We start from the raw sequence: 14,990 nt of genomic DNA, 5'->3' as shown, positions 1-14,990 counted from the left end.
TCATTACCCCCAGAAGAAACCCTGTGCCCCTTAGGAGTCGCTCCCCATCCCTCCTCCCCACTCCCTGCAATCACAAATCTATTTTCTGTCTCTTTAGAACTGCCTATTCTGCACAGCTCATGTACACAGAATGATACAATATGTGGTCTTCTAAATGCGCCACTTCTAAAAAAGTCACCCTCCTTCATAAACAGCCACCTCTCTGCAGTTCTGTTGACTAACAGGATTTATGGAGCTCCCCTGACTTTCTCTAAAAATAGTAAATCCCCTCCCCAAGTCCAATGATAGTCAGTGATACCTAAATACAGACTAAGCCGGCACAGCCATGGCCGACCCATCCTCAGAGGGCAGGCTCGGAGGTGCTGCCGGGAACACGGACAGAGATCCTTCTTCAGGACCAGCCTGTACCTCCTGGGGGACTGAGAAGCCAGCCACTGAGCACAGTGAAAAACGGGGCACAAGAGCAGGGAGGGAAGGGTGGGAAGGAAGGGGCTGCGGGAAGGTCTCAGCCACAGCCTCCGAAGGCCAGCGTGGAGGAGAAAGAGCCCAGAACAGGGCAGGGCCAAGGTCTCGCCTCATCCCCAGCTATGCAGCCCGGAGCACATTTCTCAGCCTCTCTGAGTCTCAGGCACCTCATCAGTGGAGGAGTGGAGAAACACCTGCAACCCCACAGGGAGGCTGTGAGGAGTACAGAAAACATGGAAGGAATTTGAAAACCACCAAGCTAGACACGCTGTTGTGGTCAGGGTGGGCAACTAGGGGGCTGGGGGGTATTTCTACCGAATAATATTGTTCTTCCTTTTAAAATGGTCATCAGGATGAATAATTTCCTATAATTCACAGCAAATGCAGTGACAGTTAAAACCTAGCCGACATAATAAATGGTAAATACTTTACAAATATGCATATTCCTAATGCAGCAATTCTACTTGTAAGATTACATGAGGAGGCACAAAGACACGAACGGAGCGGGAGGCAACTGTTCATCGCAGCATGTGGTGAGTGGTCTTGGCTCTAAATCCTCCCTCCCTGGCCTCCCTATGGGAGGGGTCTACGTCCAACCCTGCTGACATCGGTTGGGTCCCAGGGTTTGCTTCAGCCAATGCAATGTGAGGGGAACTGACACGCAGCACATGCCATTCCCACGTCTGAGCAGAAGCTTTAAGAGGTATATTGTTCCTGCCGGGTCCAGTGGCTCACACCTGTAATCTCAGCACTTTGGGAGGCTGTGGTGGGAAGAACACTTGAGGCCAGGAGTTCAAGACCAGCCTGGGCAACATAACAAGACCCCCACCTCTATGAAAATATAAAAGTAAAATTACCCAGGTATGGTGGTGCACATCTGTAGTCTCAGCTACTTGGGAAGCTGAGGCAGGAGGATCACTTGTGCCCATGATTCCGGGGCTGCAGTGAGCTATGATAGCACCAGAGCACTGCGACCTGGGTGCCACAGCAATATCCTGTCTCTAAAGAAGAAAAACATAAATAGAATTATGTTGTTCCACCATCTTTCTTCCCTCTGCCATGAGACCAGCAATGTCTCAGATGGGACTCCCTGAGACTCCCTGAAAGCCTGGCTTCCTGAGGGACAATGTCATAGAGCAGAGCCACAATCAACAGGTGACGGTCATGTCACTTGAGGGACAAAGAACTCCTTATTGCTGCAAACCACTAAGATTTGGAGGGTCATTAGTACCAGAGCATAGCCCAGCTGACTGACACACAGTCATGTTCCTACTGATGCAAAAGTGCAAACAACCTACACGTCCACCTAAATAAATAAATGACCCATCTCCACAATGGAATGCCAATAAAATGATGCATACATTGGTATAAAAGAACATTCTCAATAAGCTGCTAACTGAAAAAAGCAGAGTATAAAACAGTACGAACTGACAAAGGATTAGTCTCTAGAATGAGAAAAAGAAAATCTACAAATCACTGAAAAAAGATAATCCACCCAAAAAGAGACTGGACAAAGGATATGAACATGCAATTAATTTACAGCAGAGGAAAGCAGAAAGGACAATAATATACTGAAAATATGTCCAACCTCACTAGAACTTAGGGAAGTACAAATTCAAATAATCATGAGATACTATTTTACACCCATCAGAGTGTTCAGATGTTAAAGTCTGACAACACAAGTGCCAGAGAGGTATGAGGAAAAGGAGCTCACTGACCCTTGCAGAGGGGAGTGAAACTGCCACAAATGCCTTGGAGATGTTTAGTAATAAACAGTACTGTTGAGTGAGAATACCATAGCACCTGGCAATTACATTGCTAAATATTCTAGATCTCTAAGGAATTCTCAGGGTGTACTCGTATTGGTTATCTATTGCCGTGTAACAAACGACCCCCCAAAAGTCAGCAGCCTAAAACAACAAACATTATCTCACTATTTCTCTGTGCTGGGAATCTGGCTCAAGGTCTCTCATGAGGTTCCCCTTGGCTGTTTTCAGGGCAGCAGTCTCATCTGAAGGCTCAGCTGGGAGTGGGGAGTGAGTGGAGACCTGCTTCCAAGCTCACTCACACGGTTGTTGGCAGGCCTTGGTCCCTCCTCATGTCGGCCTGCCTCTCCACAGGACTGCCTTGAGACATGGCATCTGGCTCCCTCCAGGGCTGGCAATCCGAGAAGGCAACAGAGAACACCCAAGCTGGCAGCTGCAATCTTTTTATAACCCGATGTCAGAAGCGATGTCCCATCCCTCCTGCTGTGTTCTATTTGTTAGAATCAAGTCGGTTAAGTCCAGCCCACACCTGAGGGAAGAGATTACACAAGGGTGTGAAGACCAGGATGTGGGGACCAGTGGCGGCATCTTAGAGGCTTCCTTCCACAGCACTCAAGGAGGACCAGCATTCATTATGGCACTCTTTATAACAGCGGAAAAATGGAAGGGACCTAACTGTGTATGACTAGAGAAACGATGGCTTATTAAGACAATGGGGGCAGGCACAATGGCTCATGCCTGTAATCCCAGCAATTTGGGAGGCCAAGGCGGGTGGATCACTTGCACTCAGGAGTTTGAGACCAGCCTGGGCAACCTGGCAAAACCCTGACTCTATAAAAAATACAAAAATTAGCCAGGCATGGTGGCATGTACCTGTAGTCCTAGCTACTCGGGAGGCTGAGGTGGGAAGATCGCTTGAGCCTGGGAAGTGGAGGTTGCAGTGAGCCGAGATCAGGCCACTGCACTCCAGCCTGGGTAACGGAGCGAGACCCTGCCTCAAAAAAAAAAAAAAAAAAAAAAGTCAATGGAACGCTATACAGCAGTTAACAAAAAGGAGGAAAAAGAAGACCACGAACCACATCTATGGATCAATGTGGACATAGCTTAAAAATTGTTGACAAAGTAGTCAAGAACAAATTACAAAGTGATGTATATATACCATTTATGAATATTTCTTTCTGTTTTCTTTTCTTTATTTTTAGAGACAAAGTCTCACTCTGTCATCCAGGCTGGAGTACAGTGGTGTGGCCACAGCTCACTATCACCTCAAACTCCTGGGCTCAGGAGAGCCTCCCACCTCAGCCTCCTGAAGAGCTGGGACCACAGGTACATGATGCTGCACCCACCTAATTGTTGTTGGTTTTGTTTTGTTTTGTTTCGTTTAAAAAAAAAAAAAAAAACAGGGTCTTGCTATGTTGCCCAGGTTGGTCTTGAATTCTGGACCTCAAGCGATCCTCCTGCCTCAGCCTCCCAAAGAGCTGGGATTACAGGCATGAGCCACCATGCCTGGGCCACCATTTATGAGTATTTCTAACACATAAAAACTAATGTTTTGTTTAAGGCTACACACATGTGTGACAAGAGCATAAAACGCGCACAAATATGAGCCCCACTTCCCTCCACAGAGTGGCTCATTGGTCACTAGGGAAAGAAAAGAGTGGAGAAGAGGAGAGATGGGCTTGGGCTGGCTCTGTAATGCTCTACTGGCCTTTACAGTGCAATCAATTAAAATAAAACAAAATATGGTCTTATTTTGCTAAAACATACCCACATTTCTGTTACACATATCTACAAAGCACTTATAAAATCTGGACACAGATGACATCATTTTATTCCTTTACAGGTTGATGTTTTTGATGGCATTAGGTCTCTTCGCCTGTGTTTCTAGACTTTATGCATACCTCTGGAGAGGCAGATATGAGTCCGGAGGGGTATAGCTCAGAATGCTAATAAAAGTTATAGGGAGGTGGGGAGGTTAGTTATGGGGAATTTTCTTTCTCTGTTTTCTGTGTTTTCCAGTTTTACTGAAGAGACACAGAATCTTTGGGTAAAGAAATAAAAACTTTCTCTAAAAATCAAATCAAACTCAAAGCCAAAATGGCCACAGCTGAACACCAAAACACACCAGCTCTGAGAGAGCACAAAGGAATTCCAGGAAGGTTTGCATGGGAACGCAGCTGCCCACGTGAGAAGCGAAGGTGCTGGGCTACAGGAGGCTAGCTTAGGCCAGGTGGAGATGCATCTGCCAGCAGGACCCCGGGAGGTGCCAGGAGGCTGCAGCCCGCCCATCCCTAGAGGGCATGGCCTTCTGACTTTGCTGAGAGGAGGAGGTTGTGAGGCCAAGCTGGCTCCTTGACCTCCAACAGACAGCAGGGGTCAGATGGAGAAACAGACCAGTTCCCCAAAACAGACACAAACGTCCACAATTCACTGTGACCACCTGATTCACACTCCTTGGTAATTTCCCAAATCTCTCCTGTGAAAATGCATTACTTTCATGATAGGGAAATTAGTAAACTTTAAAAAGAGAAGAATCTTTGTCTAGAATTTATAGTGCTCAAGAGGCTGATTAAAGACCAAGTGCAGAGATCGTCAACAGGACAGGCCCCTGGTGACAGTGTCCAGGCATCATGGGGCTCAGGCAGGGCCCACTGTGCCCCGCACATCCAGTGAGCCCTGAAATCTCCCACAGAGCCCCAACAAAGACCCACCCCACCCCTCCCCTTCACCCCTCCCCCTAAGATCAATCTTCATTCAGGCTCCTCTGAGCCCTCTTTCTGCCTCCTGTCTTCAGCCTGCCTGGCCCAGTCTCAGCAAGAATCCTGCTTAGTCAGTTTAGTGAGAATCCCCACCCTTCACATCTGACCACCCTTGAGATCCAGTCGGTCCTCATCCCCACCTTTGACATCAAAGTCCCCACTGCCTTTGGCAAGAATCCCTACCTGTGATGTCTTCTCGCAGCCACTTTCCACCCCCAGCCCACTCCACTTGCCAGCTCTGTCCCTTCCTTGCTGTATTAGGAGTTGAGGTGATCTCGCCCCTGCTGAAAAGGTCAACCCCAACTGCATTTGCCTCGAATAAAGTTGTCCTCACAGTTTTAACAAGCATCTGACTCTTATTTTCCTCCAAGCCTGCAGCCTGGCTAGGGAGTACAGGGGCCCGCTTCACCCCTTCCCTGCATGGCTACCCCCCACCTCCCACCCTGCCTTGCCCACCCTGGACAGAAGCTATTCTAGATAAGGGGGAGGGGGCACCGAGGGGCTTCCCGAGAACCGCAGAGGGGCGGGCCAGGGGCTACAGAGGAAGGAGGAGAGTTCTAGAGAAAATGGAAACCTGTGGGCAGATGGAACTTTGAAAAAAGGAGAACATCATGATGCAACTCAAATGAAGCTTAAATGGAAGGAAATGGTAAATGCTCAGATCAGACCGAGAAGGAGGGGGAAGAAGCCGACGGGACCACGGGTGGGTGGAGAGAGCAGTCAGGCTCTGGACGGGACCTCAGCCAGGTCAAGGTCCTTCCCCTCTGAAGCCGCTGTCCTGTCATCGTCCCCAAAAGCAGGAAGGGAGAAGTACACACTCATGTGTACTTAGTGAGTACACATGACAACGGGTGACAAGGAGCACTCCCTCTGAAGCAACAAGTGACACAGGGCTCATAAGTGACAATGGGTGACAAGGAGTGCTCCCTGTGAAGCAAAAACAGGTGACACGGGGCTCATAAGTGACAACAAGTGATAAGGAGTGCTCCCTCTGAATCAACAGGTGACACAGGGCTGTCTCGTAAATGACAACAGGTGACAAGAAGGGCACCCTCACCACACACAGGCAGCAAGCCCAGCTGAGGCCACCACAGGATTGGCCAATGTCACCAAGCAGTCGATGGCACCTTGTTTATGTCCCCATCCACAAAAGACTAGAAACACCATGCCAGAGAGGGAGAAAGATGCATGGGGGGAAGAGGCAGATGCCCCTGACAGCCGGGCATGCAGTGAGGGGCAGACAGCCTCACACCCATCCCTAGACCCCGGGCACCGCGCAGCTGGGCCCGAAGCACACACTGACTTCAGCACAGCTCCACCGCCAGCCAGCACTTGGTTGCGGAAAAGCTCCTGGGAGGGAGTTCCTGCGCTGGAAAACCTCGCTGCTGCCTCCGTTCCACCAGCAAGGTTTCCTGAGTGTCTCCCGGGTTCAGAAACAGTGCCCTGTGGGACAAGGGACATGAAGAAAGGAGTCAGCCCTGTGCCTGCAGAACTCCGAGCTCCCTGGGGAGACAGGAGGAAATGCAGGAGGAGGGGTGACGACGTGTAGGTGGCGAGGTGAGGAAGGAGAGGGCGCTCGGGTGACAGGAAGGGCGCCTGGGGGCTCAGGAGGCAAGAGTGGCGGACGTGTTGAGTAACAGGCAGCCAGCACCCTGCAGCTGGGCCGGGGGCACCTGGGGCAGGCAGGAGAGTCCAGGCTGTCCTAGAGCTTGCCCCGCACTCTGCAGGCCGTTGGCAAGGCCCCCATGCAGTACGAGGGTGCGGTCACTTGCGAGGCTTAGAGAAACCGCTCCTGTAGCTGGGAGAGCAGATGGAAGGCCACGAGACGGAGGGAGAGGCGGGATGAGGAAGAAGTCAAGATGGCAAGACACAGAGAATTGGGGAGAGGCCAGGGCTACAAAGGAGACACAAGCAACAGGCTTCCTGCTAAGGCTCTCCGACTGCAGGGTGGAAGGCCACACCCCCTGGCCACACACAGAAGCTCTGACTCAAGCCTGGTGTGGGCCTGGGAACCTGCATTCTCACGAAGAGGCTCGGGGTCCGCACTCGGAGACACACTGACTTAGAGAGCCCCTGCTGTGGGCAGGACGTGAGTTAACGCAGACTGATGTGTCCCCCACAAAATCCCTATGTGGAAGCCCCAATCCTTACTACCTCCAGATGTGACTATATTTGGACACAGGGACTTTGAAGAGGTCATGAAGGTAAAATGAAGTCACCAACCCTGTTGCCACTCTGATCTCAGACGTCAGCCTCCAAGACTGTAAAAAAAAAAAAGAATTCGTGTTGTTTAAGGCACCCAGATGCGGCCCCGGGTTCCAGCAGTCAGAGCTGACTGATAAACCTGGAAGGTGAGAGGACTCAGGGCTTGGTGGGGAGGGGCAATGTGGTCCTTGCTCCAAAGCTGCTGCCCTTCACCACTCTCCTATGAGGACTCAATAAGAATAAGCATTCTGGGAATTGCAAACATCCACCAAAAAGTCAGGAATTCTCCTTTTCTCCATGTCAGAAGCATCTAGACTGGGACCTTCTGAGCACGACTCACTGGCCCCCACTCCCTGTGGCGCTGACAGACAGCCCCAAATACAGCATAAAGGCCGCTCTGAAAAGGAAGCATCTCTAGCTTGCCACAAAAATTGTGCAGAGTCTCTAAAAGGAAAAAAAAAAAAATCAAAGGACCAAGATTTAAATAACAGGAAGTGTTTTGAGGGTTGAAGACCATTTGTGCAGGTGTCACGAGACCAGGAACTCCTTCCGCGTGGCCCAACTAATCCTAAAGCCAGATTCTTGGAACCTTACCCTGCTTGATATGGCCTCGGCCTACATCCCCAACTAGGTCAGTCAGGCAGGGCCTGGAGCTGTTCCTTCTTTAGAAAAAAAAAAGCAGCAAATCTGAGGCCAAGCTGATGTGACCAGCATCACCTCAAAGCACTTTGTAGAACCATGAACTTTGCATTCCTGCAGCTGGGAGCCCCAGCTCAGGCCCACCTGGAGCCCGGGATCCAGGCCTGGGCAGGGCTGGGATCCATGGGTCAGAAGCAGGCGAAGGGATCACACTGGAGGAAAAGTGTAAAGCCAAGACGAAGGCTTCTGTCACCGCTACAACAAACCAACCTAGTGACTTACACACCACAACCGTATTTTCATACAGTTCCGTCTGTGGACACAGGTCCTGCGGGGACTGTGTCGGCAGGGCTGGTTCCTCTGGAGGCCCTAAGGGTGGATCTGTTCCCTAGCCTTTTCCAGCCTCTGCAGGCCACCACACTCTTTGGCTCAAAGCCCTTCCCGTCGGCAGAGCCAGCTGTGTTTCATCTCTGCGTCTTCTTCCAGAGTCACACTTCCCTCAGGCTCACTGCAGCTGGGACAGGCTCCTTACTTTTATGGACTCATGTGAATACAGCGAATAATCCAGGATACCGTCCCCACCTCTAGGTCCTCAATCTTCGTCACATAGCAAAGCCCTTTACCACATAAGGCAACATATCTGCAGGTCCCAGGGACTTGGATGTGAACATCTGGGGGGTGGGAGTTATCCCGCCTATCACAAGACTCTTCAGGAAAGATTCAGTGAAGCTTGGAGCAGTGAGTCTCGAAATTCTAGGTGCAAAGAACCCCCAGAGGCCGAGAGTGGCAGCTCACATCTGTAATTCTAGCACTCTGGGAGGCCGAGGCAGGAGGACACCTGAGCCCAGGAGTTGGAGACTAGCCTGGGCAATATATGGCAAGATCCCATCTCAAAAAAATACACTAATTACAATTAAAAATTTAATTTAGGAAGAACCCCTAAAGCAGCTTACAGGCATTTAAAGGCTCACCACTAGTGACCTTGATGAAGGAAGGGAGTGGGGGTGGGGGGGCAGCAGGAATCTGTACTCTAATTAGCTTCCCCAGCAACCCCCAACATGTTGAACAAAAAGGGCAGAGAATGTTCAGGTGGGGAAATATTAGTCAGGGTTCTTCAGAGAAACAGAGTCAATAAATACATAGAAATAAACAGAAAGAAATGTATTATGAGGAATTGGTTCATATTATTATGGAAACTGAAGAGTCACATGACCTGCTGTCTGCAAGCTGGAGACTCAGGAGAGCCAGTGGAGTTGATCCAGTCCAAGTCCAGAGGCCTGAGAACCGGAAGCTCCATGTCCAAGAGCAGCAGAAGGTGGGCGTCCCAGCTCAAGCAGAGAGAGCACATTCATTCTTTCTCTACATTTTTGTTCTAGCTGGGTTCTCAATGATTGGGTAATATCCACCCGCACTAGCGAGGGCAGATCTTTACTCAGTGTGCCAATCTCTTCCAGAAACTCCCTCCCAGACACACCTTGAAATTATGTTTTACCAGCTACCTGGGCATCCCTTAGGTCAGTCAAGCTGACACGTAATATTAACCATCACATAGGTCAGCAAACATTACTGAACACCTGCTTTGTGCTGGCACCATTCCAGGCTGGGGGTTAGACACATCTGAGTGCCAATGCAAATCCTGTCATCCAGGAGCTGTTAACCCTCGGACAAGTCACTTAACCTCTCTGGGCCTCAGTGTCCTCCTCTGTAAAATGAGATCCTGGCCATCAGCTGCCTATTGCAGAGAGTTCCTGGGGATACAAAGGAGACCACACACAGAACCAAGGGCCACAGGCACATGCCACTGACCCCCTTGGCGGTCCTTCCACATCACATAGGGCCAGGTCATTCCCACAGCTGAGCTACATGAACAGCTACACCATGAACAGCTTGTGGACAGAAATGACCTCAACTAAGTCTTTTACACTTACTAAATCTAATGCGCCATTACACATGAAGCTTCTGATACATCAGTCAGGAAATGAAAAGTTATGGATCTGCGGCTAACCATAAATCCCCACTTATGAATGCATATGCAGTAAGTCATTAATGTTACCACTGTCTGCAGAAAGTGCTACCCAGAGAATTCAGTCCCCTACAGTTTGGCTCTGAATAACTCCACTCCCTACTGGAATAAGCCAAGGCTCTTGGCCAAAATTAAGTCCTGGCTGAAGGTAAGAGTACTTATACCCACAGATGACTATGGAAAATTGGTTCCCATCCTAATCTTAAAAAAAAAAAAAAAAAAAAACCTTGATCCCCATGTTAACAAAATAAAGGAACTAACACAGTTACTTGAATATATACTACGTTCTATAAAGTATGATATAATATACCTTAGTATATAACAGCTCATATAATCCTCACGATAGCCTTACCAGGTCAGTATGATTTACATGTCAGGAAACTGAGGCTCCAAGAAGTTACTGACTTGCCTGGGGCTCACAGGGCCAGGAAGCAAAGAACCAGAGTCGAATCCCCCACCCCATGCTAGCCACTTGGCAGGGGGCTCAAAAGAAGTAACTGACATGACCCTTCCTGCAGGCCATGCATAACAGCTAGAGAGTCACTTTACACATTCTGGAAGACAGAACTACTACCTACAAAATGCATGTTCTGAAATTCTGTTTAACACGATCTGGAGCAATGCAAACAAGGCAAAGTTCTCCCACTCTTAGCTGTGCCTACAAATCCCAGGAGTTGGGGGGAAGGTGAAGCTGGGTTCCCAGCAGCATCAGAGACCTCCCCACAGGCTCACTTCCTTAGGAGATGCTGCAGTGAAGAGGCGCTTGCACTCCCCTCTAAAATGTAGGCCCCACAGAAGAAAGTCAGGGTCACCTCAACATGCTCTGGCCACCTGGGAGAAGGAGTTCACTCTGGTTGGGTGAAGAAGGGCTTCCCGAGGAGCCGACACCCGGAGCTGAGCCAAAGGGACAGCCAAGACAAAGAGCCAGGGCATGTGGGGCCCAGCAGGGGCCCAGCTCAGCCAAATCTAGGGAGAGTAGAGGACAAGTGACCGCCATGGCCAACTGCCAGCCGGGAGCCTCGGCATCTGTCAGCGAGCACCAGCCAACTTTCAAATGCACAGGGAGGGAGAAGGGGGCGCTCTCAGATTCTGCCCAAAGGGACCAATCGCACCTGGCCCTGTGCTGATGAACACTGATGAGGAGGACCCTGAGGACCAGGGGCGCTGGACAGAAATCCCTCCTCATGCAAGGGGCTCAGCAGGCCTCCAGGCAGCCGAACACCTCCTCTCCTTTGATTCCCACCTTAACCCAGTCTGCTGGCTGCTGCAGGGCAGCCTCACCTACCTTCACAGCTGAGGACGAGGGGGTCATGGCACAGAAGCGGAAGGCAGGCAGGCCAGCACGCACCCCAGGTGGCCAATTCCCCCAACAAGTTTCCAGCCAACACTGCCTGCCCCCACCTCACCTCCAAGGAGCAGCCAGCCAAGGTTCTGAAGCAGGCCCAGCCACAGGGCTCCCGCCATCTGCTTCAGAACCTGCGATACCAGCCTCCTTCAAACACACTGAAGCCACCTCCCGCCTTCTGTCGCCTCGCTGGGGCTGACTGGGCAATATCTGCCTGTAGCCCCTCGGCTAGGGACCCCCGAGGCAGGGAGATCTCCCGTCTGCCCTTATTTTGAGAAGAAACCCTAAGAGAACAAGGCTAAGTTAAGGAACGTTTGCCACCCACCCCTCTTCTTTCTGGGTTGATTCCGTCTGGGAGGCCTTTGTTCACCAAGCATGTAACAGGCATGAGTACCCTGAGATGGCGTCCAGCCCAGAGAGGATGTCGGACAGGCCTGACAAACACCGTCCTTGAATCTCATGGCCCTCTGCAGCCTCCTGGGCCTCACTTCCAAGAAAACACTCCACGACTGTTCAGTGGCTTAAGTGTTAACCCAACAGCCTATTTCCTGCATAGAGTTTTTCCTGCATAGAGTTTTTAAATCTCCAACTGCTTCCTCATTTCCCAACAACTTTCCCCCACAGAGTGGAAAAAGGCCAGCGGCTCCCACGCAGCAAGGAAATGGCCATGGGGCCCAACAGAGGTGCTAATTGGCCACAGCTGGGCCTGGGACCCGCAGGACCGAGGTGCAGACACCTGCGGCAGGTGCTCCCGGGCCTCTCCCAGCCAGGAAAGCAGATGTTTAAGATGGCGCACCTGCAGCTGTGGCTTGTGCTGTCTTAAAGCCATGGCCGCATTAGCAGCCCCCCCTGCAGGGAGGCCAGGAAAGCAGATGTTTAAGATGGCGCACCTGCAGCTGTGGCTTGTGCTGTCTTAAAGCCATGGCCGCATTAGCAGCCCCCCCTGCAGGGAGGCCAGGAAAGCAGATGTTTAAGATGGCGCACCTGCAGCTGTGGCTTGTGCTGTCTTAAAGCCATGGCCGCATTAGCAGCCCCCCCTGCAGGGAGGCCAGGAAAGCAGATGTTTAAGATGGCGCACCTGCAGCTGTGGCTTGTGCTGTCTTAAAGCCATGGCCGCATTAGCAGCCCCCCCTGCAGGGAGGCCAGGAAAGCAGATGTTTAAGATGGCGCACCTGCAGCTGTGGCTTGTGCTGTCTTAAAGCCATGGCCGCATTAGCAGCCCCCCCTGCAGGGAGGCCAGGAAAGCAGATGTTTAAGATGGTGCACCTGCAGCTGTGGCTTGTGCTGTCTTAAAGCCATGGCCGCATTAGCAGCCCCCCCTGCAGGGAGGCCCTGAAAGAAATATCAAGGCAGCTCTGGGCCTGGCGCCGGGAAGTAGGAAACGGCCTGCAGGGCCTGCTCAGCAGGATGACGGCGAGGGAGGCCGCTGGAAACCTGCTCTGAGCAGGCCTCTGCAGAAGCAGGCAGCAGGGACAAGCAGAAAGACACGGGAGAACAGCGCCACCCCGGCCTGGCACTGGGGACCCCCACCAATGCTGGCACTGCCGCCTTGGAGCCCTGAGACTAGGGACACATCACCATGAGTCCCGGTGTTCTCGTCTGTAAAATAATGACAGCCTCAGAGGCTGGGGCTGAAAAATAAGTAAACTTAAATGGGGATGTGGGAGAGCACGCCTGTGAACTGAAAACCCTGCAAAAATATAATTACAATGTCAGGAGGATCGCCTGAGCCCAGCGGGCCAAGGCTGCAAGGAGCTATGATGGCACCAGTGTACTCCAGTCTGGGCAACAGAGCAAGACCCTCTCTCTAAAACAAAAAAACAACTAAAACAGCAACCCAGCTGCGCGCAGTGGCTCACGCCTATAATCCCAACACTTTGGGAGGTTGAGGCGGGTGGATCACTTGAGGTCAGGAGTTCGACACCAGCCTGGCCAACATGATGAAACCCTGTCTTTACTACAAAAAAAAAAAAAATAGCTGGGCATGGTGGCACAGGCCTGTAATCCCAGCTACTCAGGAGGCTGAGGCAAGAGAGTCACTTGAACCTGAGAGGTGGAGGTTGCAGTGAGCCGAGATCATGCCACTGCACTCCAGCCTGGGCGACAGAGCGAGACTGTCTCAAAAAAAACCACAAAACCCAGCAACCCCAACATCGCAAACAAAATGTAAAAACCATCAACCCCACCCCCAAAACAAAGCAAAGCAAACACCCCCTCCCCCAGCAGGTATTCACTAAGCACCAGCCAAGATGATCCAAGAACTCCAAAGGTCTGCTAGAACCAACACGGAAGGACCAGGGGTGGTTTCCCATCATTTGCATTTCCCCAAAACATAGGCTGAAAACCAGCTGGCAAATCAGGAATCCTCAAAATTAACGCAGCAACTTTTGAGAAGTGCTAAATGGCCACAATATACTCACAGCTGTGCAACGGCTATCCCCAAAGTGAGGAAACTGAGGCAAAAGGGGAAGGGACTGTCTCCCAAGGTCACAAAACTGGTAGTTCTGGCTGAACCCCCGTTTTTGCTCACCAGGTCGCCTGGCCCCAGACCTGACTCCAGAGAGCTCCGCCCCCTTCCTTGAGAAATGAAATCACTGTTAGCCTGACCTAAGGAAGAATTCCCAAATAATAGACCACTTACACAGTAGAGCTGTTGTCATGGTAACCACAGCCTTAACAACTTTGGCATTTCCACAACCTCTGATTGATCCGGTTCTCAAAACTGACATGACAATGAAACAGTATTTGCATTTAATTTATTTTAATTGGCTTTTACATAAGGAAATGCCTAGGTTTTATCCTTAATAACAACAGGATGAGTGAGTTCTTGATAGTGGTACCCTGGAAAACAGCAAGATGAAAGCCAATCATTTTAAATTCTCATTAACTGGACAAATTCTTAACTGACTTTCTTGAAGTACATTTTACTTAATTCTCCTTTTTCTGAAATGACAAGAGCTTTTGCATGGTGAAGTACATCCTTCAGACTATGTTCTTGTGCCACATTTAAAATAATGGCTAGAAAAATGAGATGTTCCAGATGTTTCCATGAAGTAGCCAGTGGAAGTATATATGGAAGTTCCGACAGGACGCGGATTTTTGTTGTTGTTGTTGTTGTTGTTGTTGTTGAGATGTCTCCCCAGTGCCTGGAAGAATCCCTGGCATACAGTAGGCACTCCATAAATATTTGTGGAATGAATGGATGTGAGCTAATTCTTATTACCTGAGGTCATGCCTATAAAGTAGTAGGACAGTGCTGGTCATTTGAGATTTCATTATTTTCATTAGAGTGAGGCGTGGTTGGTGCTCAACTAAGGTAGTACACCACTGGGCTGTGAGAGATGGGGCCGGCTGCAGGGTAAGGGGTACAGGTTGGGGAGCCTCATCTGGGGCTGACACCTGTAACTGCCTCAGCCGCCCACCGCCTTCAGCAATCCCACTAACGTGTGCCCACTGCCAGGGCCTGGGGTGCAGGCCTGGGGCCAGACCCGGCGTGAAACAAAGCTGAATGGGAATGTGTTTGGTCCCTGCTAGCCAGGGCACTCTGTCTACTGGAAAGAAAGACTTTTTTACGCCATTCCCTCTGAAAGGTGCTCTAACACTGAAGTTAGGGTACAAAGTGCACAGGGGACAACAAAAAAGGGGAGCAGCTGGCTTGAGAGGCTGGACGGGAACTTGCAAGCAAGGGTTGAGAGCATGGAGCACCGTGACCCCATGCATACACGTTGGGACTCCATGGGGAACGCGTCTGGGGAGCAGGAAAAGCCAGGTCAGGGAGTTGTGCTGGA

At 50.7% G+C, this 14,990-nt stretch overlaps 1 protein-coding gene across 2 annotated transcripts in view; it reads right to left on the bottom strand.

The window, feature by feature from the left end:
* The window catches only part of HPCAL1 (hippocalcin like 1), a 125,570-nt gene that overhangs the window by 89,634 nt on the left and 20,946 nt on the right, over positions 1-14,990 (bottom strand). Inside the window, exon 1 of one of the 2 annotated variants that reach the window (XM_017853809.1) lies at positions 6,294-6,433. The exons of the other annotated variant lie outside the window; for it this stretch is intronic. The gene's annotated coding sequence lies outside the window, so the exon portion shown is untranslated. Of the gene's footprint in view, positions 1-6,293; positions 6,434-14,990 lie in introns of those variants that run through there. 2 annotated transcript variants of the gene reach the window in all.

This window comes from Rhinopithecus bieti, unplaced genomic scaffold (genome assembly GCF_001698545.2).
Source record: "Rhinopithecus bieti isolate Rb0 unplaced genomic scaffold, ASM169854v2 scaffold_1530, whole genome shotgun sequence".
In the NCBI taxonomy this organism is placed as follows: Eukaryota; Metazoa; Chordata; class Mammalia; order Primates; family Cercopithecidae; genus Rhinopithecus; species Rhinopithecus bieti.
The sequence above is the reverse complement of the archived record's forward strand: the minus strand, read 5'-3'. Positions and strand labels throughout refer to the sequence as shown.